General features: G+C 52.5%; 2 long non-coding RNA genes across 2 annotated transcripts; one reads left to right on the forward strand and one right to left on the reverse strand.

The window, feature by feature from the left end:
• The first annotated feature begins 5,333 nt into the window (after positions 1–5,333).
• Positions 5,334–10,080, forward strand: LOC142070117 (uncharacterized). Its single transcript, XR_012666082.1, has 3 exons — positions 5,334–5,439; positions 5,605–5,872; positions 7,919–10,080. It is a non-coding gene; the product is annotated as an uncharacterized LOC142070117 (long non-coding RNA).
• A 3,619-nt stretch (positions 10,081–13,699) lies between these two features.
• LOC125626975 (uncharacterized) lies at positions 13,700–22,387 on the reverse strand. Its single transcript, XR_007353900.2, has 3 exons — positions 21,979–22,387; positions 20,110–20,352; positions 13,700–14,246 (listed from the first exon to the last, which is right to left on the reverse strand). It is a non-coding gene; the product is annotated as an uncharacterized LOC125626975 (long non-coding RNA).
• Between the last annotated feature and the right edge of the window lie 186 nt (positions 22,388–22,573).

The raw sequence follows: 22,573 nt of genomic DNA on the forward strand, positions 1-22,573 counted from the left end.
GCCTGCAAAACTAGATTCTCCCCCGCCCCTCCATGTCCTTGGAAGCGATTCCATACTGTGCAGGCACCAGGCTGGGGTGGTTGTTGGCAGGACAGCAGGAGCCTGGCTGCTGGAGGTGCGGGAGAGTTAAATTGATCCCACAGCTGCTCTTCCACCACCCATCCCAGCCAGAAGGTTCTGGGTTCAGTCTGGGCACAAGCAATTCAGCTGATATAATTCGGAGTTACAGATCCTGGCTTCCCTCCAAGGATCGTTGGTGTACAGAACAGGTTAAAAAAGCCACAGAGGAAAAATTGCTTAGTATGAATATCTTCATAGCTCTAACATTGCAGGATGCTCGTGTGGTCAGAGCACAGGCCAAGGAATCACACCTAGGTTTTCTTCCTGGGTCTGCTGAGACGTCCTCTGTGACTTTGGGCAAGTCACCTCACTGCGCGGTGCCTCAGTTTCCCCATCTGTGGCTGAGGGTTAATAACACTGATACCTGGAAGACTGCCATGATGTTAGTGCTTGGAAAGTGCCATGGGATCCTCAGACAGAAGAGGCTACAAGAACAGAAAGAGTTCATATTATTTAGTGGATCATTGAAATTATAACTGGAACAGGCCTCTGAGCTCATTTTATCTATTCCTTTGCACCTGCTGAATCTGATCTAGTCAGGCAGAAGACACATCCCCTGATACATTGATATGACACATGGCCACTTCGCCAGCCACCAAACTGCAACCAGCTCTGGGGAAGTGCAGCATAGTTGCTATTTAAACCGCATACAGCAACCCCTCGCAACAGCTTCGGCACCAGTGATTTTTGATGGCACCCGTGCTCCAGATGCAACGCTGGGATTCCACCAGCCCTGCTAGCCAATGACAGAAAAGTTTGAGAGGCCCAGGTTTTATTTGTATTATGGTAGAGAGCTTAGGTTCTAAACAGATACGAAGCTAGGACAGCTAAGTGATCTGTCCAAGGCCTCTCAGCCGGTCAGGGGCACAGCTGAGATTAGAATGAAAGTCTCCTGACTCCCAGCCCAGTGCCTTATCTATTAGCCCACGCTGCCACCCGTTCATTGGCAGCCTTTATGTGCTGAGCCCCTGGAAGGGTGGAGAGCATGTCTCTCTTCATACATGCACACTGGGCCTCTCCCTGCACTGATTACATTTTAAAGATGACAACCCATCCCATGTGGCAGCAGCTCACACCAGGGGTGACTGGGCTGTCAGATCAGGGCCGGATACTTTAAAATGCGAATTCGGCCATTTCTCTCCTGCAATCTGCCGGGTGACTCATGAATAGATTATTGGTAATGGTACCTTGAGATTAAAACACAGAAGGAGGATTAATCCTGGGAAGAATTTGTGGAGTTTAATACAAACCCAGAGATTGACATAAATCCTTAGACCAGATTTGGCAGAAGCTGAGAGCTCTGCTGACATCTCGGATGGTCGGGAACCCAGGACAATCCAAACGTAGCAAGCTAGGGCCAGATCCTCAGCTGGTGTCAATCAGTATTATCCTGAGCTATACTCATTTACACCAACTGACCCATAGAATTTACATCCCGTGGCTAGAGAAGACTCAAAGCTGAGCCCAGCGCATCACCTCACTCGTTACCCAGGGCATCTGAAACCAGCGGAATGACAATATTCATATTCAATATTCATATTATTTCCAGACCAGCTCGTCTGACCCGTTGCATAACACAGGCCAGAGAACTCCAGCCAGTGACTCTTGAGCCTAATAATGATATTGTGGTAGAACCTAGACGCCAAAGCCCCGCAGCACTAGGTGCAGTACAAACATAGAGCAGATACAGACCCTACCCCAAATGTTGTATAAATCTGCAGACAACAGGCGGATGCAACAGACAGGCAGGGGAGCGCACAGTAGCCAAGAGCTTATCCTGAGCAGCGGGTGGTGTTAAAACCGCAGAATTGCAAAACAATCTTGAAATCAGAAGATGAAATTCCCCAGGAGACTCAGATTTTATCGATTATCTTAATTTTGGTCTCTGGGAGAAAGAAAGAGCCCCAAGATGTCCAGCAGATTCCTATCAAGATGACTTGGTGCATGGTGACCGTTGATTGGAAATGTATTTTGTTTTCTGGGGGGAAAATTAATGAAAATTGAAAATGCAAAAAAAATATTACTTATTTTTTCAGAATGTGGATTTTCACTGAAAAACACCCTCCCCCTGCAGACTTCGTATGTGACAACTGCATGGCAGGGGGTGGGGCATTGGACTGGGAGGGGGGTTGGGAGGGAAAAAAACCATTTTGTTCAAAAGTTATCAGCTTTCATCACAAAAAGTCCGTGCCATGTTTTGAAGGGCTCTAACCCGTGGCCGTGGTGTAACTAACTAGCACAGGCTGCAGCAAACTGCTGGCCTATCAGGACTGGATGCTGCCGGTAGACGGGTGATGGGCACCTGAGCTGGGTGGATTGTCCCTTCCCCTGCTTAGGTCTGTTCGGGTAGCTCTTCACTGCAGAGTTCACTTGGCTTCAGGCACTGGGGATGGAGGTGCAGGTTAACCAGGCTGGCTATGAGCAGCCACAGGGCGGAGCTGCGTGCAGGTCACACCCATGTAGACATGTCCACACTGGTCCAGCAATAACCTTCATAGATTCCAAGGCCATTGTGATGGTCTAGTCTGACCTCCCTGATCATGTGCTAGGATTTCTGGGGCCATATCCCATGGTTCTTAGTGTGATGCCAAGGCACCACCTGCGGGAGCTCTGATTGGAGGATCGCCCGGCTCTGCTGATTGGTCCAACTACGCTATTTAAGACAGGAGGCGGAACAGGAAGTTTGTCCAAGTAACAAGGTAGTTTCCCTTCTGGCTGTATTGGACCCTGCTTGCATCTGCCACCAGCCTGGCTTCTGATCTGGGCTCGATTCTTGCCTCTCCTCCTGCCCTGTGCCTCACCTCCAATCCTCTGTGACCAGTCCTGCCTCTGACCCTGACTCCGGCTTGACCCTTGGCTCTGGCATTTGGTATCTGACCTCGGTGCTGACCCTTGGCTTTGATTCCTGATTCTGACTCTGGCTCGACCCCTGGCTCTAGTAACTGGCTGTTGACTCTGGTGCTGACCCTTAGCCTTCATTCCCCAACCTGGACACCTGCTCTGCCCACTAGGCCAGACCACCTATGTCCCACTCCATAACACTTAGGCGCTCACTAACTCAAGCCACTCTAGGAGTTGTTTTTCAGTGTGTTGTAGGAGGACTTGTCAGTTCTAACTGAGCTCTGGTGCAGAAGGGTTCTTAGCCTGCCAACACAGCAAACTCCAGTCTGTCTGACTCTGCATGCACCTCACTCTTGTCCCTTCTGGATGGGGCCAAGGCAGGGATCCAGGTGAGGACAATGACGGATTCCTGCTTTTGGCTGCACCACAAATGTAGCAGGATGCAGGCAGAGGGTACAGACAGGGTGGAAGGCACGGGGGCCTTCAAATGCTGTGTGTCTGGGACACTGCTTTAATGCTAGCACCAGGATAGCGGTGTTACAAACAGTGCAGTGTAGACAGAGAGAGAGCGAGGGATGCTGGCTAAACTTGTAATGCCGCTTTGAATCCATTCGTTAGCGGTAACCAGTGACAGCCTACCTAGAATGAATCACTTGCTGGATTTTTCAATTTTGTTCCTTGCTTGGAATACGTCTAGGCTCACATGTTTGGGCGGGGGGTCCCAGGAAGTTGGCATGGCTTCTGTTACACTCGGGCAAGGCTGTGCACACCTGTCACAGTGCTAACCTTTCTCTGAATGTGAACTGGCCTAGAGAGAGAGTGTGTGTGCGTGTGTCCCATCAACCAACTCCCCTGTCCCCTTCTCCACCGGATCCCAGCCAGCGAAGGGAGATCAGGGCAGAGTCTACTCAGCCAACGATACATAAGGCAAAGTTCTTAATGCAGAATCTTTATTCCCAGTGAAGCTGGAAGTGACCCAGTAAAACTGGCTGGATTTTTGAACACAGCTGCTGGCAGGGGAGATGGGCTCAGCTGATTTGCAAATGGCACTCAGACATTAGTTGTGTATTAACGGTCAGTGGCGTGCCAGGCCCAGAGATGCAGCCCCTACCCCACGGATGCATTGGGAGGGTAGAATGCAGATACACCAGGCAGGGAAGAGTGATCCCCAAACTCTAGTTCATTTCAAGTCCCTTCGCTCAGGGCTGGCTCTATCAACACAAATCCATTCCAAACCCTTGGTACCAAACAGCAGAGGCCTTCCAGACAGCTGGGTGGGGAAAAGGCTCACCCGTCTCACCCAGGAGCCACTGATGCAGCATCTTTCCCTTTGCTTTTCCAACCCTGCATCCGTCAGCCATAGGCTAGACACACGGGGATGGAAGTAGCCCCGTTTATGCTTTGTCCCAGATGCCAAGCTGACGAGGATAACTTGGAGTGTGGGCCAGGGAGCGCTGAGTGGCTGGGGGCCAGTAAATGAAGGAAAGGCAATGGCCTGGTGCACTGGGCTGGGAAGGTCACAGGGTGACCTGCAGGAGACGATGGAGGGCTGAGGATGGAGGGCTGGGGATTAGGAGCGGAGCTGGAGATGGAATAGGAGAGCTGGGAAGGCTTTCACACCTATTGCCGGGGGGTGTGGCGTCCGGGGCACATGGGCGAGGCGTGCTCATTTCAGAGGGGCTGGGGGAGTGAGATGAGGAAACGGGGATCCAGAGCAGTACCCATGGCAGGCCCCAGCTTTGGGAGAGAATGAACATGGCTAAAGTGCAGCTGGCAACCAAGCCACCATCTCCATGGCAACTCGTTCGGATGTCTCCAGACAGGAGTCCCAGCCAGCGCACCTCAGCCCGAGTGGGAGTGAGGGCACTGAGCTTGGGGAGAGGGCACATGTAACAAGAGCCCCAGGCCCCCCTGGGAGAAAAGGCAGGATCCTGATTCATTACAATCCTATCCCCTTCCCCAGCTCGGCACCCCTTGGAGGAGACGGGCCTTCCTTCCAGCGTGGCCCTGCCCCCCCACCCCAGGGGTTTGCCAGGACAAAAGCAAGAAAGCTGGTGAGGGGCTCTGATGTTATGGTGATGTGGGGCCAGATAAGCACCTGAGAGATTGGACACCAGAGGCTTCCTGTGCAATCCTCCCACCCAGGCCCTGGTGTAACGCACCAAACACTGGATTAGCACGATCCAGTGCTCTCAGTGCTACAAAATGTGCCTGCGTGAAGGGGCCTTCATGGCTTGAGCTGAGACAGATTCTGCTTTTTACATCTTGTAGGCAAAGGCAGCAGTCTGGGGGGAGGGGAAGGGCTGGGGCAGAGGGTGGGGGGGTCTTAGCCCATTGTTAATGTAGTTCTAATCATAGACTTTTTTTTTTTAAATAAGGAGCAGCAATGGCTCGTGTAGCAGGAGCCCCGCCAACCCCTCAGGGCTGCCCTTGGGAAAGCTACTCCAGAGCCAGCAAGGGACGGACGAATGCTAACAGGCAAGCTGAGAAACCTAGGGAATGGGGGGCAGAATAAGGCAGGGGACGGGGTGAATTGTGAGACACTGATTGAATAGCAATGACTGCATGATTTATGGTTTGCATTATGGCATGGTTCATTTGAATATATGCTAATCAGGCTTTTCTCCTCGTTTTGTTTGTAAGATTTAAATTTGCTATGGCAACCTACTGGCATGGAATGAATGCCAGGAAACGTCAGAATGAGGTTAAGGCCGAGATGGCGTGCTGGAGCGGTTGCGGCCGCATCGTGTGTGTGTGGCGGGGGATATCCTTCCAACCCAGCCAAGGGGGCAGGAATCCTGTCTTGAAAATATAAAACACAACAGCACGTGAAGTATTGGTGGTTCCTGCCAGCAGCAGGGTCTACCCAGAGAGCAATGCAACAGGCCTGGATCCGCCTGGATTTCTCTAGGTAAATTAACATCCAGCTATGTGAAACGGACCCTCATTCTAAAATGAGGTGTAACTGGGTGAGGGCTGTGCTGTTAAACACAAGAAAACGTCCCAGTCCGGGTCCTTGTGATGATGGTTGGAGGCGTCTGGCTCCTGCAATTTTCACATTTCCCCAGGAAGTTATTGGCTGCAGGTTCCCTCCATGTTTGAACTGAATTTCAGGCCACCTTCCCTTCCAGGCTGGGTTTGCCCAGACACTGGGAAACCAAAGGCAGTTGCTTTCTCGGTGGCAGGGGCTTGTCTCCATGCAGGCTCAAGACGGGCCCCAGTCCTGTTCCCGTTTGACAGCTGCCATCAGGGGCACTGGAACGATGTGTACAATGGGGGTGCTGGAAGCCTGTAAACTGTAAACCTTGCATATGATGGAAACCACTTCTAGCCAGGGGGTGTGACAGCACCCCTAGTTCCAGCCCCTATGCTACCATTGTCCCTTATGGGCTCAGGCTGTGGGCCAACTAGGAAATCCGTGGGCCTGCATCTGTTGAAGTCAATGGAGTGATGTGGGTTTAAAGAGGGGCACGAGGGGAATCGAGCCCAGTGGCTGGGGTGCCCTAGAGAGAGGTTACTCACTTTGTCCCCTCGCTTCCCACCTAGAGGTGCTACCTCCTGGGACAGGTGCCGGGGTTTGTGTCCCTCAGCAAAGCCCTGCTCATCTGCTGTGCCAAAGGGGGCAAAGGGGTCTCGCATCTCATGGAGGAAATGGTGCTGTCTGTGTAGCCAGCTTATGCACAAACCCCTCTCCAGACCCCAGCCTTCCCTGCCTCCCATGACTGGTCCTCCCATTAACCTCCTCAGATTGACGCCCAGATACTGGGGCTGCAGAGCGGCTGTCTGTATGCACCAAGCTCTTTCTCGCTGGGGTTTTGTGATAGGATGCGGGATGGATGGATACTCCCCCACCCCACCCCAGGGATGGACACACAGAACAGACACACCCCCTCACACTTCCCTCTGCCAAAGTCACACAATGGTGTGTCTGTGTGTTCACTATAAATCCTGCCTCAATAGCTTCTCCCTGCACAGTGGGAGGAGGGGGGAACCATCAGTTCTCAGAACAGGTAGCAGCTTTGTGGTGGTGAATGATATATTCAGGGCGTTACTGATAGACTTTTCTCAGAGGAAAGCCATGGGAAAGTGACCGTCCAAACTTGTCTGGAAAGGTTAGCACATTTGGGGGAGAGGTGGGTTATGGCTACACTTTCTTCCACCCCCAAAACAATCCAGCCATGGCTGCAGAGTAAGGGTGAGGAGTGCAGACAAATCAATCAGTCGTTCAGTGATCAGAAAGGGAATTTTAAAATAAAGTATTGTCTCCTCCCCCCCAATAAAATTCCTAATGCATCAGCTAATATCAGGAGAAACCCCCTTTCTCGACTCTCCAGAGCAGGGATTTTCTGGAGAAGAAAAAAATAAAATACAGAAAATCAACTACAGAAAAATATCCTTAAGGGAGCAAAACGTTCAAATTTTGGGGCAAGCCTTTTGGAGTTTGAAAAAGGGCCCAGCCACAGATACAAACTCCCCCCTCCTTTAAAAAATAACCATGAGCTGATGGGATTGTGCAAAATGATTAACAATCCCTTCTTATTCCCGAACCCCCCTGGCAGACCTATTGTCATGTTATTGGGGTTTGCCCTTGCCAAGCCTTGAGGGTATAGATTTGGACCTGGCTGGCACCTGTTCCAAAGAGAAGTAGGCCTGTGGGAGGGGACAGATTCAGCTGGTGTGAATTGTCCTAGCTCCATTGCAAGCCCTGATTCTACTGAAGGTGTGGTAGCTGGATCTGCCTGGGAAGGAACTTCTGCTTGTCTTTATGCAACTAAATTTGGTGTTTGTTTGGGAAGAAATAGAAAGGCCAAGTGATTCCTGCAGAGCCTTCCAGGTTAATGTAATTCCCTAGGAAAATGCTAAGTGCAGGTGGGGATAACTGGGACAGTTTAAAAAAAAAGCAGATGTAGGGATTTAAAGGAATGGTCTCATTTTCTGTGTCTCTTGTTAATTTCAGAATGAATTTGGACAGCAGACTACGCTGATCGTCAGAGCTGTCTCCCTGGAGCTGTCCTGGCCCTGGTCTTTCTAAATGCAGCTTTAGAAATTAATTAGAACTGATATTTCCCATGAAAATATTTTAAAAGAATAAATAAAGACCCCCCCTTCAAAAGTTTCATTCCAAAACGAAGTTCTAGCTGCCCAGTAAAAGCATTTTCCAAAATCTTCCCCCCTTTTTTTGTTTCATTTTCTGAAGTAAATCAGTCCATTTCCCCTAGATACAATCCGTATAAGAACAGGGCTTCAAAGAACAAATTGCTTAAGGAAAATCCCTTTCCTACAGAATAGTCCACATTCGCCATTTACTAGGGACCTTGACTCGTGTCTGGACACACAGCACCACTGCTCCACATCGCCTGGTAGCCACGACTGGGCCGCAGCGGTTTAATGTGAAAAAACAAACCGGTTTTGCTCAGACTCCTGCACGCGGAGATCAAGACAAATCTTCTGCAAAGCGATGTTCGGGTGCGGTTTTATCGAGCATCCGAGGAGATGAAATTTACAAACTGGTTGGTTGTTTTTTCTCTCCCAAGAAATAAATACAGACGGTAACGACCGGGCGTGCTCATGGGCAAGCTGAGGCTGGTTGAGCTCGGAGCGGTCTCCCGCGGCTCCCTGGACTCGAGGCACCGCCCCGGGTGTGGGTGTGAACCCGGGGAAGCCCCAGGCCTGACCCAGCTCCAGCAGGAAGGGGAGGCAGGGGTGTGAACTTTGCACCGTTACGTTTGTAGCGGAAATAAAGGATCCTGCCTCGGACACCGCATGTGGAGAGGATTTAACAATCCAGCCAAGCCGAGCGGGGCCCCGGAACGAACCGATGCCTGTCCTGACATTTCCCACGGGCAGAGCTCACGCCTCTGTTGGGCCGATCTCTCCCTCCTACAGCCGCAGCCCTTCTCCACTGGGGGCCTGGCTGCGGCCTAAGCTTTTCACTGTCCGTCCCTGGGAGTTGGTGCCCCCCCTCCCCCCAGCATAAACCTCAGTCTGTCTGTAACTAGGACACAGAGCAAGGGCCACTAAAGCGTCTTCTGTGAAACCAGACACAATCTGCCGGTGCCAGGGCGTTTCTGCAGCCTCTGCGTCTCGCGGGGCAAGGAAACAAGGACGGGACGGGGGCAGTGCGTGTGATTTTTCAAAAAGGGACGTGCACGGCCAAGATTTACTCAAGACAAAATCAGTATCTTCTCCTCCCCTGGGCTCAGAGGAGCCTGGGCAGTTCTAGGCGCAGGGAACAAAGCGCGGAACCACCCAGGGTTCACGGTTCTTTTCTTTTCAAAAGGATCGTGTGAGTTTCTGCTTCAGGGTGGGACGGAGCAACAAAGTAAAACTTGATAATGCAGCATCAGCATCGCATCTCCTCTACAGCCATTTCCTGGGGATATTTGCTACCCATCGAACTTGGCATTACTTTGCTTACTGCATGTTCTTTTATACTAGCTATCTAGCTACCTAGCTATCCATCCATCCCCAGGCACCCATCTAGCTATCCATCCGTCCCCATACACCCCCTCTAGCTATCCATCCGTCCCCATACGCCCCCTCTAGCTATCCATCCGTCCCCATACACCCCCTCTAGCTATCCATCCGTCCCCAGGCACCCCACTCTAGCTATCCATCCGTCCCCATACACCCCATCGAGCTGTCCATCCGTCCCCAGGCACCCATCTAGCTATCCATCCGTCCCCAGGAACCCCCCTCTAGCTACCCATCTAATCAAGGTGATAACATTTGTAAAAATGACCTTTATATTAACTTGAAATTAACCCCAGCACATGATGGGGGAAACACAGATGTTTCCCACTATTCCTCTTGTTAGTCCACGTTCAGGACCTGAATGGAACCAGGTTGTGCTTTTCCATAGTTGCAGTTTTGCTTGTTGGTTTTTATCATCTCTCGCGTGGCGTTGGCTGGCTGTACAAGGAAACATCCATCCCCGCGTAGCAGGGCAGGTGCAAAGCGCGTGTTTCGCATGGGGCCTGCAGGTCGCTGGGAGACAGCAAAAGATCTTTTAGCAAATTCCCGTCATTTGCCAGTCAAATAGCGCCCACTGTTTGTGCTCCTCCCAGGAAAGACATCGGTCTGCAAGATTAAATATAACGCTAAAATCTGACCTTTGCCAGGTGCCATCTGGTTTTTTCTCTCTGTCTCCTTTCGTCTCTTTCGTTTCTGGGTGTATTTCCAGATGCGCCTCCTGCACTGGAAGAAGCTGTAGCTCACGAAAGCTCATGCTCAAATAAATGGGTTAGTCTCTAAGGTGCCACAAGTCCTCCTGTTCTTTTTGTTTGAACAGTATAATTTCAATCTTTGCATGACGATAAAAGGGACCTGGAGTAGATCTAACATCTGGCACTTTGTCTTGCTCTCTAAACGGTTACATAGCTGCAAGGCGTGTGGATTTGAACAATGAGCAGCTCCCTGGAATATGATCGGTCCTGAAACCTGCTTGTCCCGTTGTTGTGAGGATACTGGGGAAACAATACCTTTGCCCTCTTCGATCTGTACAGACAAGGTTCCTTATATTCTCCAGCGTGTCCGGGGTCTGCAGGTTGCATTGCCACGCAGTTTAACGCTATTTTTCTGTAGATCTACACTTTCAAGTGATCCCCTTCTCACCCTTATTCCAGATCACGTATGAGGAAAGGCAGGGAATGCTGATGTTTAGGACAGCATGTATAGACCAGGCTACGTTGAGGTAGCCGAGTAGGTAATCTGATGAAAAAATACACTCGTAAGCAATTCAGAAACAGCTATGATTTGGCCAGCTCTGACCCTCATCTATTTATCGCTGAGAGGATAAGTCGCTCAGTTTCCCCCCACAGTAGAATAGGTGTTGGACTGTTTTTATTGGTTGAAAATAAGTAAAGGTCTTATTTCTTATATGTATAACTGCCTCCACTGGGACAGCTGGGGCACACGAGGGGCGGAGACCGTGTGGGGAAGACTTAGGGCTGGATCCTTGCAATGTGATCTGGGGAAAGAGGGAGACACAAGAACAGCGAGAGAGAAATGGCCCTGTGTTGAGCCTCGCCGTATAAACATTCAGCGCTCCCGCAACAGGAGGTCAGTTTTCGGAGGGGGGTTCAGTGGAAAGGCAATGAAGGGTAACATCCTCCTTCAGGGAGGGTCTTGGGAGGGATTGGTTGGTTAGTTGCTTTTTGCACGCCATGTATATATGGCAGGTATCAGCCCCGAGCCCCGTTGGCTCCTGACCAATCTGGGAAGTGGCTTGAGCTGCGCTCCGGTCTAGTCCGTATGTCAGGCCAGGTGGGTAGTGAAGGTTCCTGGACGGGTAAAACGGCACCAGGTTGAGTAGTGCGAGATCACAGATGTTCCATCGATCGCTAGTGGGATGAGGGCCGGGGAGGCAAAGTCGCTAAAAGTGACTTGCAGCGGGACTGCCTGTAACTTTCTCCCCACTCCGGAATTCTCTCTCTTGACACCCGAGCCCCTTCTCCTATGTGTAGATTGTGTCCAGGTTACGCTCTCCAGCTGCCTTTGCCGGGGGATCTGGTGTCACACGTGCGTTGGTTTGTTTTATATTACAACAGAACTTGGAGAGACCCAGGGATCTATCTGGTTCCTGGGGGTGGATCGGACCTACCAGCCGCCCCTGTCCTGAGCAGGGTGGCTTTTCCTTCTCTAGTCGCCTTTGTGAGAACAAAATATTCGGTGTCCTCACTTATGTGGGTGCCCACAATTGGTTTTCAAATCTCAGCATCCAGGCATGGGCCCCACCCTGTCCCAGGGACCTTCAGGGACAGAGTTTTCACCCCAAAGATCAACGTGTTTTGCGTGAGGCATTAGACGCAATGGCAGTGCCTGGTTCTTGCGGGGAGGCGGGATTGATAATGATTTTATTTCCCTTTGGTTCCTTCTTCGAAACTCAGGACCCATGTAAAGATCACCGTTCAAACCCGAAGGCAGCGGGTTTAGTTGATATCAAGACCTATTTTAAAGGAAGTGTATTTACACCATGAGGATGTTTGTGGACAGGAGGCAGCTGACTTCCCAAGGGTCTGTCTGCTCTCCATTGATACTCCAAATTTACTCCCAAATCCAGTCTGAAAAGAAGGGAAGCGGTGTTGAGACTTGATGTGTAGAGCGCCGGGACATTTGGGCATATTAAATAGGTCTTAAAATATGAAAACAGCCCAATGTACAAAGTCCTTCTTCCTGGCTCCACCCCGGGGGCGTAGGCAGGTCTCGTGCGCTGAGTCTAGGCCCGGAACGGTCCTAAAGGGCAGCTGTGTCCGCTAATGACCCGCTTAGTTGTAAAGCGAGTATGTAATTGGGCACGTGACTCCACACCAATCTGCACAGAAGAGGCAGGTTGGGGGGGCCTGAAATGCAGCTCAGCCGCTCATGGCGGCAAAGAGGTCAGGGCCACGTGTTAACAATGTGCTTGGAGCTGGAAGAGGGGGTGCAGGAGGTGGGGTCTCTAGGCAGGAGGAGAGAGCTGGGTACTGACCATGCGTCAAGAGGCTGTCTCGGGTTGCAGAATATAAAGGGTTTAAAGTGGTGGAAAACAGCCTCGACCGACAGGAGAATTTGCAGCCCCATACATTGGGCTGGCGCGAGGGGGGCTGTTGCACCTCCCCGGCTTGAAGTAGTTTCCATCATATGCAGGTTTGCAGTTCGGTTCCAGGGCTCTCAGTACCCCCACTATACACACTGGACCCCGGCTAGCTGGACCCCGGCCCTGGGGGGTGTCCGCTCAGTGTTTACAAACGGTTCGCTAACCCCAGTTAGCTCCAGTAACGAACTCCAGACTAGAAACCCCGTGGCGAGCGAGCGTGAGAAGAGGGGGGTGAAGCAGGTGAAGGGAGGAGGTGTAGAACTGGAAGCAGGGGCGGGAGTGGGGCAGGTTCTCAGCCGAGCGCTGGGAGCTGGCGGGCCCGGGAACTCCGGGAAGGGGGAGGAGCAGCTTGCGGGCTGGGGTGTTCCTCGAAAACCATTTGCCACCCGAGACCTGGGGCCAAGGCCCGGTAGAGTCTGGGAGAAGCGAGCCTGGTTCTGTGGCCGAGACCTGGCGGACGGGTTACGAGTCTTCTCCGGGTATTGGCTGGCGGGGTTTCGTTGCTGGCCCATGGGCTACGCTGCGCAGGGAGAGTGGAGTAGGCGGTGGTCGGTCCCAGCTGGGAGGGGGCGTATTCACCGGTTTCAGTAGAGTAACCCCCATGCCCAATGCATGTAAGTGCGCGAATCTTTCTTGGAGGAAAAGCTGAAGGAGCAAAGCCGCTAGCCAAGCCCCCAGGGCGCGCCCAGGGCCCAGCTGCTCCCACCCTCGCTCCCACGGCTCGAGTCCGCTAGAAGGGAGCTGCGGAGATGTCCGGGTTCAAGCGACACCCGCAGACTAACAGTCGTTGGATGTGTGGGGGCGCCCTGGTTAAAGTGGAGACGGGGGAGAGCGGTTCCCCAAGGCGGGACTGGCTAAGGTGAGGGCAGCTTGGCTCTGGCTTTGCACGAGGGAAAGGCTGGTGCCCCTTCGCTGCTAGGCAGGGCAGTAAACACAATCCCGGAATCCCACGCGACACTGGGTTTTTTGCAGACGTGAGGATGATTTTTTGTGTGAGCAGCAGCTGAGTGTATTTAAGCTCTAAAGTGCTGCAGAGCCCCCCAGCTCCGATCTCTGCCCCGTCACAGTCCTGCTCCCCCAAAGGTGTCACTTGAAATAAACCTTTCTCCCAAGATCACTCCTAAAGTCCATGAAACTAGAAATAAGGACAGGGCCCCTCTCTTATGACTAAATACGTTTATTTCCAAGTCCTGGTGTTAACTTGTGTAAGTCCGGAGAGAACCGAAACCATTGTTTCGATGACAATAGGCTAAAGATTTTGTGGGTTTCGTTAGTTCTGGCTTTTCCGGGGGTCGCTCTGTGGTCACTTTCAGGGAGGGGAGATTTGCGATTGTTTCTCCAAGGAAATTTGGTCCCTTTTTGATTTGCTGTTGGGGGTAGAAGTCGGTTCCGGTGAAAACCGGTGACCATGGAACCGCACCCTGGTTTGCTCCTTGGTTTGGCTGCGGGGAGGTGAGGGGTGACTCCTCTCCGGGTGTGCCCTGGAGCGGGGAGCAGACATGAGGCATTTTCCCCAGCCAAGAGCAACAGACACCGGCGGGGAACGATTTCGATCTGCTTTTCTGCTCACGCAGATTTGGGGCGTCAAGGAACTTCCGCAATCGATCGGGATCTTCCGGAAACTGGTTAATTTCGGGTTATTTGGATCCTACGTTTCACCTGCCAATTCTGGGGGAGGAAAACGATCACAAAGGGACATCTCGAGGAACTGGGGAGGAATCAAATGAAAAATGACGCTGTTTCCCTGAGTGAAATGCAATGATCTGTCCTTTCCACTCCTGCCCTGCCCTGCCCTGCCCTCCGATCTCAAGTCTTTAAGCTGGATAATGACCGTCTGGGAGGTGGTTTAAATATTTTGGGGGGAAGGGCGGGGGATAACACTGGGCTCATTTACAGAACAAACCAGCTGATTGCGCCAGATGTGACTGGGGCTAACCCAAACTCCCCACGTGTTTCGCTTCAGCCCAGCGACAGTAGGGAGCGGGGCAGGTTCTCAGCCCCGGGGAGACTCGGTTCTCGGGGCCGCTGCCCGGAGCTAATGTCTGCGGAACGAGAGGGCCGTGAGCGCTGAAGCAGGGGATTACGGGGAGAAGGGGTCAGACTTTAAAGGCGAGGGCGGAGGGTTTTAAATACAGATGCGCGAGGCACAGGGATACACCAGGGCCATGGGCGGAGGGGCTGTATAAACAGATCAGACCTGGCTCCAAACTCTCCAGCTCTTCACTGGAATAATAAACGGAGCTGGCCCGCGATGGCCCAACCCCCCTCCACCGTGTCCTGCCCCGAGCAGCTTGTTAATTGCCCCGCTCTGTAACGCTGCCTTAGCGTCACAGCCTGTGTGTGTAAAAGCAGCGCCCCGTGGGCTCGGAGCGCCGGGTAGAAGCGCTCAGGGGAAGGTCTGGGTTTCCTGCCTGGCCTGGGGGGTTCCGATCTGCGAGGCGCTGCGACCTTGTGGGAAAGGTGGGTGGGTCACCAGCCTGGGGGTGTGCACTGGGGATCAGAGCGGGGGCGGGGGGCAGCAGGACAGACTCCCAGGGTGGTCACCCACCCAAGCCACCCCTGAAGCAGGGGTTCACTCCCCACGCCCGTCCACACGGCCAGTTGTTTTCTGCAAGTAACTGACAGGCCGGAGGTGAGTCTCACCCAACCCCCGCCTGCTTGAATCGCCAGGTTTCTGACCCTTGCGCCGCATATGGCCCGGGCCCTAAACCCTTCTCCTCACCAGCCCGATTTCTTCCCATGGCTGGAGGGACCCCAGAGCTTTTCATTCCATCTAGGGGGCGGAGGGGCCTTCCCAGATTAAAAAAAATAGCCCCTGACTCCTCAAGGCCTTTGGCTGTGCTCTATGGGGAGGGGGGAAGGGGCCACCTTTGCAGGGGGCTGGAACACTGTGTACAGTGGGGGTGCTGGGAGCCATTGAACCAAACTGTGACCCCTGGGTATGATGGGGTCCCCTTCAAGCCAGGGGGTGCGAGCAGCGCCCCCAGCACCCCTAGTTCCAGCACCTTGTATTCTGCGCCCCACTGGACGTCAACTGAACCTTTGGTATGGTGCGCCAGGGGCCTTGTTCTCCCGGAGCTGGGGACGCTGGGGGGGGGGGGCCTTCCCTGCTCCGCCTTGGTCTCTATTCAATTAAGGTCTGGGGCGGTGTATCAGTGAGAAGGCTGTCTGCTAGCTGTGACCCACACACACTGAAATCCGGGCCCCACTGAAGTCACTGGCCACCCCCCGTGCTGTTGGTTTGTGTTTCACCCCAGAATTAGCAGAATCCCAAGCCGGGGAGTGACTCCAGGAAGTCAACCCCCAATACAAAAGTACAAGGCGTTAGTGCAGGGATGGGGATTCCGCCTCCTCTCCAGGCCCCCCCCACCCCATGCCTGTCAATATCTGGAGGTCACTGCAGCACGGGGCGGAAGGCAGGGCCCACGCGGGTACCTGGCCGTGCACAGCGGGGTCTTTTCCACCTGTAGCTTTGCTGGACATTGGGAACCCCCTCCATTGTCAATGCAGCCGGTATGCTGGGCGCGCTCGCTCGCTCTCACACACACCCCGCCTCCTCTTTATTCAGATTTATGCCTCGGCTCCCCCCCCCTTCCCTCCTCTCTTTGTTGTTTTGCAAAAGCACTGAAATATTCATAACTAGCTGCAATGGAGATTTCTTTTTAATGAATTTTTGATCAAAACATTAACAGGGAGTCAAAATACACAAGCAATTTCCACCCACCCCCGCCCCTACCTAGGAGGGAATTCAGTGAAAGAGGTGGGTTTTAAAGAGGTGGGGGGGGTGACAAATGTCCTCCCCCCCCCATCCTCCTTAAGTGGAGGGAAAGAAGGAATTTCGTGTCTGGAGATGCTTACTGGTTTCAGCTGCTCTCAAAGACAAATGTCAGAACCCACTTTGCCTGTCTCCTGCCTAATTCACCAACATTTAAAACCCTTAATACTGGATCGGGCATGAGGGCGAGGGGGAGAGTCCGTGGTGGGTAGAAAGCAGAGCCGAAGAGGTGGGGAAGTGGTTTTTCTTTGGGAAGGAAGCTCGGATCAATGTCTCACTCACCCACCTTCCCCTGGCCAGGCCTAGGTGGAAGGCAACAGGACAGAACAGAAGCTTTTCGGAAAGGGGGGCGGTGGGATCTAGTCTCCTTTGTCCCGATCCCTGCATTGTCTGTGTTTACAAGATGCCCAGACCTCACCCTGGAATTTGTCCTTAAACAAAATCAAAAAGGTTTTGATCGCCTGATGAATTCCTCCCCCTGCCAAAGACTAGCCAAAGAGTCGGTGCTGGGTTTATCGGCTGCAGGTAGAGAGAGTCCCGGGCCCCAAATCTCCTCCAATACAGCTCCCCAGTGGAGTAAGTCGCTCCCGGGACTCAAATCTTTTCTGGCTGCAAAAGGGGCTTTCACCTCCGGAGACAGCTCTGAGGGAGAGTAAAGTCAAGTTTGGAGAGGGGGGAATTTATCTTCTCTTTTGTTTTAAGAAAGTGCCATGCATTCAAAATAAACCGTGGAAGAGACCGCTCGCTGCTGCTTCTCGGCGACAAAACCTATCTTGCCATGCCTGGGATTGGGGGCATTTTAAGTTAATTATGTCTTTTTTTAAATTATTTCTTTTAAAAAATGTCTATAATCTTGCTCTTCTCCTCTGGGTGCAAACTCGGGAAAATGCAATATTGGAAGCCACGCAAGAGAGGCTTTGAGCCCGAAGTCAAATGCTTCTCTTTGTAAAACACCTTCTCCTAAGTGGACTGCAGAGTCCAAGCTGATTTCTAACACCCTGAGCCGTGTGTGTGTGTGTGTAAGAGAGAGAGAGAGAGAGATGGCTGCTCTGTGCATGAATATTAAGTACGCATAATAATGTTAGAGCATAAAATAACAGCCTCATCTTTGTTTCAGGGAAGGATGTGGCCACGCAGCCTGGGACCGAGAGCGGAAAGGAGCTGGGCTAGCAGATTCACCTTAAGAATGATGCACAGTCAAGGGGGAGTTTATCCCTTTAAAAAAAAAAAAAGGCAAGCCTTAGACTGGGGAAAGATTTTACTGGCTTTGCCTTTCAACATCTAATCAGAGCGTTCTGCTAAATATGGGTCAGAGGCGCCTGTTTTAACTACGGCACCCACAGGGGGGTGATTCTACTTCTGCCCAGTCCCACATGAACAAACCGCAGTGGCTGCAGAAATCAGCCTGGTGGGTTGGTTGGTTTTTCACAGCTCTAATAATGTTCTGACTATGGCAGGGGAGGGGGAAATTATCTAACCCGCCCACAGGTGTCGCTGTTTTCGACAGCGCTTTAGAACAGACCCGGTTTACTTTTGGGTGCTCTCCTTTAAAGTGACCGGGTCGAAGGTGCTCGTGGAAATGAGACCGCTAGGAAGGTCTGCGAACCTGTTCCCAACTGAATCCTTGGTGGCTTTTCCTTTCTTTTCTATTGTATTAACCCCCCCAACCCTTGTTCGTAGCCTGAGTCAGGGAGCAGGTAGCCTCGCGGGGCTCCAGCCCCTGGTTCAAGGATAAACCCTTCCGACAAAGCTTGTTTCAGCTGCACTGAGGCTGAGGGTCCTGAATAGCCCAGAGCGTCCACTCAGCTCACAGTCTGGACCGATATTCGTTAGCTAATAAATGCAAAAGCAGAACTCATTAGGGAAGCAAAACCTTCTACCTGCACAGGTGGGACCAGAGGAGTCTTTTGGGGAATGACCTGCGGGGGTAGGACTGCAGTGTGTAGCTCTCGGCTAAACTTGGCCTGGGTGGGATTTTCACGCTGGGAACTCCGCGCTGCGTTCCCCAATGGGCTTTCTCCGAGAAACCCGGCTCCGGGTCACCCTCTCCCGGGGCATTGCGCCACGTGTCCTCGCCGAAAAGCTGCACACTCCGAATCAAAACTCGGGCAGGGGGGGTGTCTGCACCGCAGAAATGAGACCGGCGTTTGAGGACATGGTTAAAGTGCAATTGCCCCAGGCCCCCGGAGCCAGAGGTTCGGCTCCCTTTGGCAGGATCCGAAACGGGATTTTTTGACTGACACGCTCCAAACTTCCTGAACCGCTAGATCCAGCGGGTGTAGGGTGTGTTACAATGGCCTGGATTGTGTGTGGTACACACTTACCTGTATAACTGCCAACGCAGCCATACGTGTGTACCTTTACTGGATTGTGTATCTTTGTGTGTGTCCGGCCACACAGGTACAAGTCACTAAATATAGACACGCGGGTGTATCTATAAAATCCATATCCGGGGTGTATTCTAACGCGAGGGGATGTATATGCCCCTCAACCCAGTACAACGTGTGCAAAACATAAACCGGAGTGAATTCAAACCGAGACCACGCGGTTTCTTTTCCAAAAGAAAAACATATCCGCCATCGTAATACTTCTGTTGCCCTTGTTCCTGTGCCGGTACCCAAAAGACCAGCGTGGATTGTGTGTGTCTGTTTGGGGGCTGGAGTGTAAAATTTTAAGGAGGCTGAATTGCAAATCTACGTATCTTTCTTTTGCAAACGTTAAAAACATCAGGGAAATCCAGCCGTTGCTACACCCCTAGACCTGCGCCTGGCACCCCCCATTATCAGCCTATGGTCTCTTCTTTTAAATGCCTCCAATCCCTGAAAGAAGTCGCTGTGGATTTTACAGCTTGGGTTTTGTACCTGTGTGTTTTTTTCCCTTAAAGCTGAATGCTTTTCCCCTCGGGCAGCGTGGTGAAATCTGTGGATTTTTAACGACGCTAATTAACCCTTAAGAAACTCTCCTGTGTAAGCTGTGAGCAATGTAAACACAGGATGAAGGGCTCCGTTTGCATTTCGTGTCGGGGGAGATAAGACATGCAGGAAACCTTCAGCTCACCGGCTGCTTTTCTAGGCTAGTCAAACACCCCAAGGGCAGAGCGAGCAACCTCCTTGGATTTTGTGGGACGGCCAAAAATAAAATAAAAAAAAACCTAAAAGCGATTTTGGTCCTAACCAGCGAAAAGGCCCCCGAAGGTTCCGAGTTAGGTTGTGGCTAATTTGTGATGAGCAGGAATTACTGTTAGCGACCGCTAATCTACCGACCGTGTGGCGCCAAACTGGCCCGGCAAACTTTTAACCCAGGACACGGGAGGGGGTGACACACGCATGGCAGAGCCTGGATCCGGCGCCCCGGCGTAGCCACAAAACCCCAAGCAGGCAAACCCGCCTCGGGCTCCGTCCCAGATCTCTCCATGTTCACAGCTGAGCCGGCTTCCCCAAGGCGTTTATCGTCCAGCTACCTTCCTGGGACGGTAAAACTTGGGTGCCGGCAAAGAGGAGGGTCTGCGTATGTCAGAACTAGAGTTCGACACGTACCTTGTTTAGATTTACGCTTAGATTTTACTTTCCTATCGCAGGTCTCTCACGGGCTCCAGTAAAGGCCCTGCGAGCCTCGGGAGGGGTGGGAAATGAGACCGCGTTTAACAAATGGGGGCTGCATCTATCTGGCCATTTTCTTTCCCTTCATCTCTAAAAATCTGCCCTTTATTTCTCCGCTAATTGCCTAGCATCTTGCTGATCTGAAATAAAAATCAAATAAAAACCCATCTGCCTGCAGCTTGCCGAATGAAACCCACCTGCCGGTTCTTTACCAGCATCTCGAGCGCCCAGTTGTTTGTCCCGGCAGCCTGGAGGACAGAACCCGCCGTGCGTTCTGCATTTCCCGTCTGACCAGGGATCTGGCTGGCACCGCAGCCCTGCACCATTGCTAGCGGGCTGTTCCACGTCAGCCCTGGTCTGGTCTCGATGCCGGTGCAGGGCACGTCTCCTCCGCACCCCGGGCTCTGGGCACTTGGTCAGGGCCGGGCATCAGTAGCCGCCTGTGTGGAAAACACCGCGCTGTCCCCCTGCACGAGTTGACACCAACTCGAAAGCAGGGGAGCCCCCCCCCAGACACGCGGGTGCCCCAACATTTTAGTGGCTTTAGAGCAAAGAACATACCCCGCGAGTGACGGAGTCTGCCCCAGTAAATACCGCCTGGGGCTCTGGGTATTTTTGCTGCCTACAGAAGGGAAGAGATTTATTTTCTTCTAGTTCAGGAAACCCGGTGTTTCCTTCCTCTGAACTAGTGTCGAAATCAAGCCCCGCTCCTTGCGCAGAACAGCCCGGGGGAGGGGGGGGTGTTAACATTTCCCCGCTGGGCTGCCCCAGTCTCTAACTCGACCCTTTGCAGACGGGCCCCAAATTCTCCCGCTCGGCTCGTTCCAGCCGCCTGGTGCGCGGGGAGCGGCTCGGTGAGGCGGAGCAAGGCACACGCGGGCGTCCAGCTGTCCCGAAGTCTGTGCGTATCTGCAGATGCCTTAAACACCGCTCAGCAGCCGGGCCCCGGGTGCCGTGCAAACAGCCTCGGCTTCCAGCGGGCCCCTTATCCCAGGCTGGGGCCCGCGGCCAGCAGCCAGGGGTCTGCACCGGCGGAACGTGGCGTGTCCACTTTCCCATCGGAAACCTTTGACAGGAGCCTCCCCCCCCCGTGTAAAGGCTGGGAGATGTGGGGCTCTCTCCGCTGGGAGTAGCTGCTTTGACATCTCCTTCCTGGCCTGTTTGCAGATATTAACGTTTGAAAAGAGGTTTCTCGTTTAACCCGGCTTTCGATGTGTTTTCCGCCGTTAACGCTGCCCGGTGAGCGGCCCCCGCTGCCCCGGGGCTCTTGGGAAGGATCGTTAGAAGAACCAGCTACTCTAAAATACGGATTTCCAATTCCTAGACACGATTCTGTAGGTGCCTGGGAGATGCCTTGGGTGGAAAGCGCTTACAACACGTTAGGACCGATTTTGGAAAGCAAAGGGTTGATGCAGAGACTAAAACGAACAAACAGAGCGTGTTTTTAAAGCGTCCTTTTCTCGGTTTGTCCTAGAATTCACCTTAGTTGCGAAGAGAGACAATGCTCCGTTATGGGGGGGGGGGTCGTGTTAGTTTCACTCTTTGGCTAGCCACGTTCACGACCTTTAACAAACTTTTGCGAGTGGTCTCGGGGCCCACTCTGCCGGCTGTGGTTTTTATAGCCCGAAGCCAGGGTCTACACTTCAATCCGGTGACAAAAGTCGCCACCGGTTCAAAAATTGCTGGGTTTTTTTGGGGGGGGGGGAGCTGTTAAAAGAAAAGAGTAAACGCATACGAGCAGGAGAGAGGGCATGGGAATTGTTTTGCAAATATTATCTTCCTATAAAAGCTCGGCTATAAATAGACAGCGTCACCCCCGACAAACACACAGGGAATGAGCAGTGGGAGTGCTCCCTTCTCAACGTGATTTATTTTCTGTCTCTTGGGAGTTTAGAAATATGAACTAGCAACAGCCAAAGGAAACCAGCCCACGGCTGAAGTGCCAGGGGACAAGGTGCCTGTTCTCCGCAGGCTCAGAGGTCGGTCTGTGGAACACACCACGATCCCTTGCACCGCAGCCAGCCACGCACCTCGACAACGCGCCTGCACCTGCGTCCCCAATTTACCTGGTACCGTGAACAGGGACTTCTCGGCATGGCAAGAAGACCCTGAAATGCCCCGGGTAGCCAAGCACCTTCGCTCTGCTGTGTCTCCGAGCAGCTCCAGCCCCTAGGCGGGCTGAAAGGCAGAGCCCCCCGCTATTTGAATTGTTCTTCTGTCTGTTCTGGTTTCTGAACGCTGCTTTAAAGCTGCCCTAGGAACCTGATCAGCTCCTATCGATCAGGAGCTGAGACTAATCAAGGCTGAGACAGTCTTACAAAACAGCTGGGCTAAGACCCCCACGGGGGGGATTTATTTATTTGTTGGTTGGTTTTAGATTAACCGTCGAGGGGTTATTGATTTATCCTGTACTAGTATTTTAAGTCTCCACTGTTCTGAATTTTTCCTCTAGAAGATCAGACATGCAGCCTCGCCTTGACCCCCCCCCCAGCAAAAAACCATTAAAATATGAATGCAGCTAACCTATCCTGCTCCGCTACGTCACGACGTCATGCTTTACGTAGTAAAATATGGAGCAAGGGGGAGGGGGGCATTTTCTCTTTTCTCTTTGCCTCCCATCTCCGTTTCCAAAATGGACAAAATGGATGTTTGGGTAACATT

This window comes from Caretta caretta, chromosome 25, assembly GCF_965140235.1.
Source record: "Caretta caretta isolate rCarCar2 chromosome 25, rCarCar1.hap1, whole genome shotgun sequence".
Lineage (NCBI taxonomy): Eukaryota > Metazoa > Chordata > Testudines > Cheloniidae > Caretta > Caretta caretta.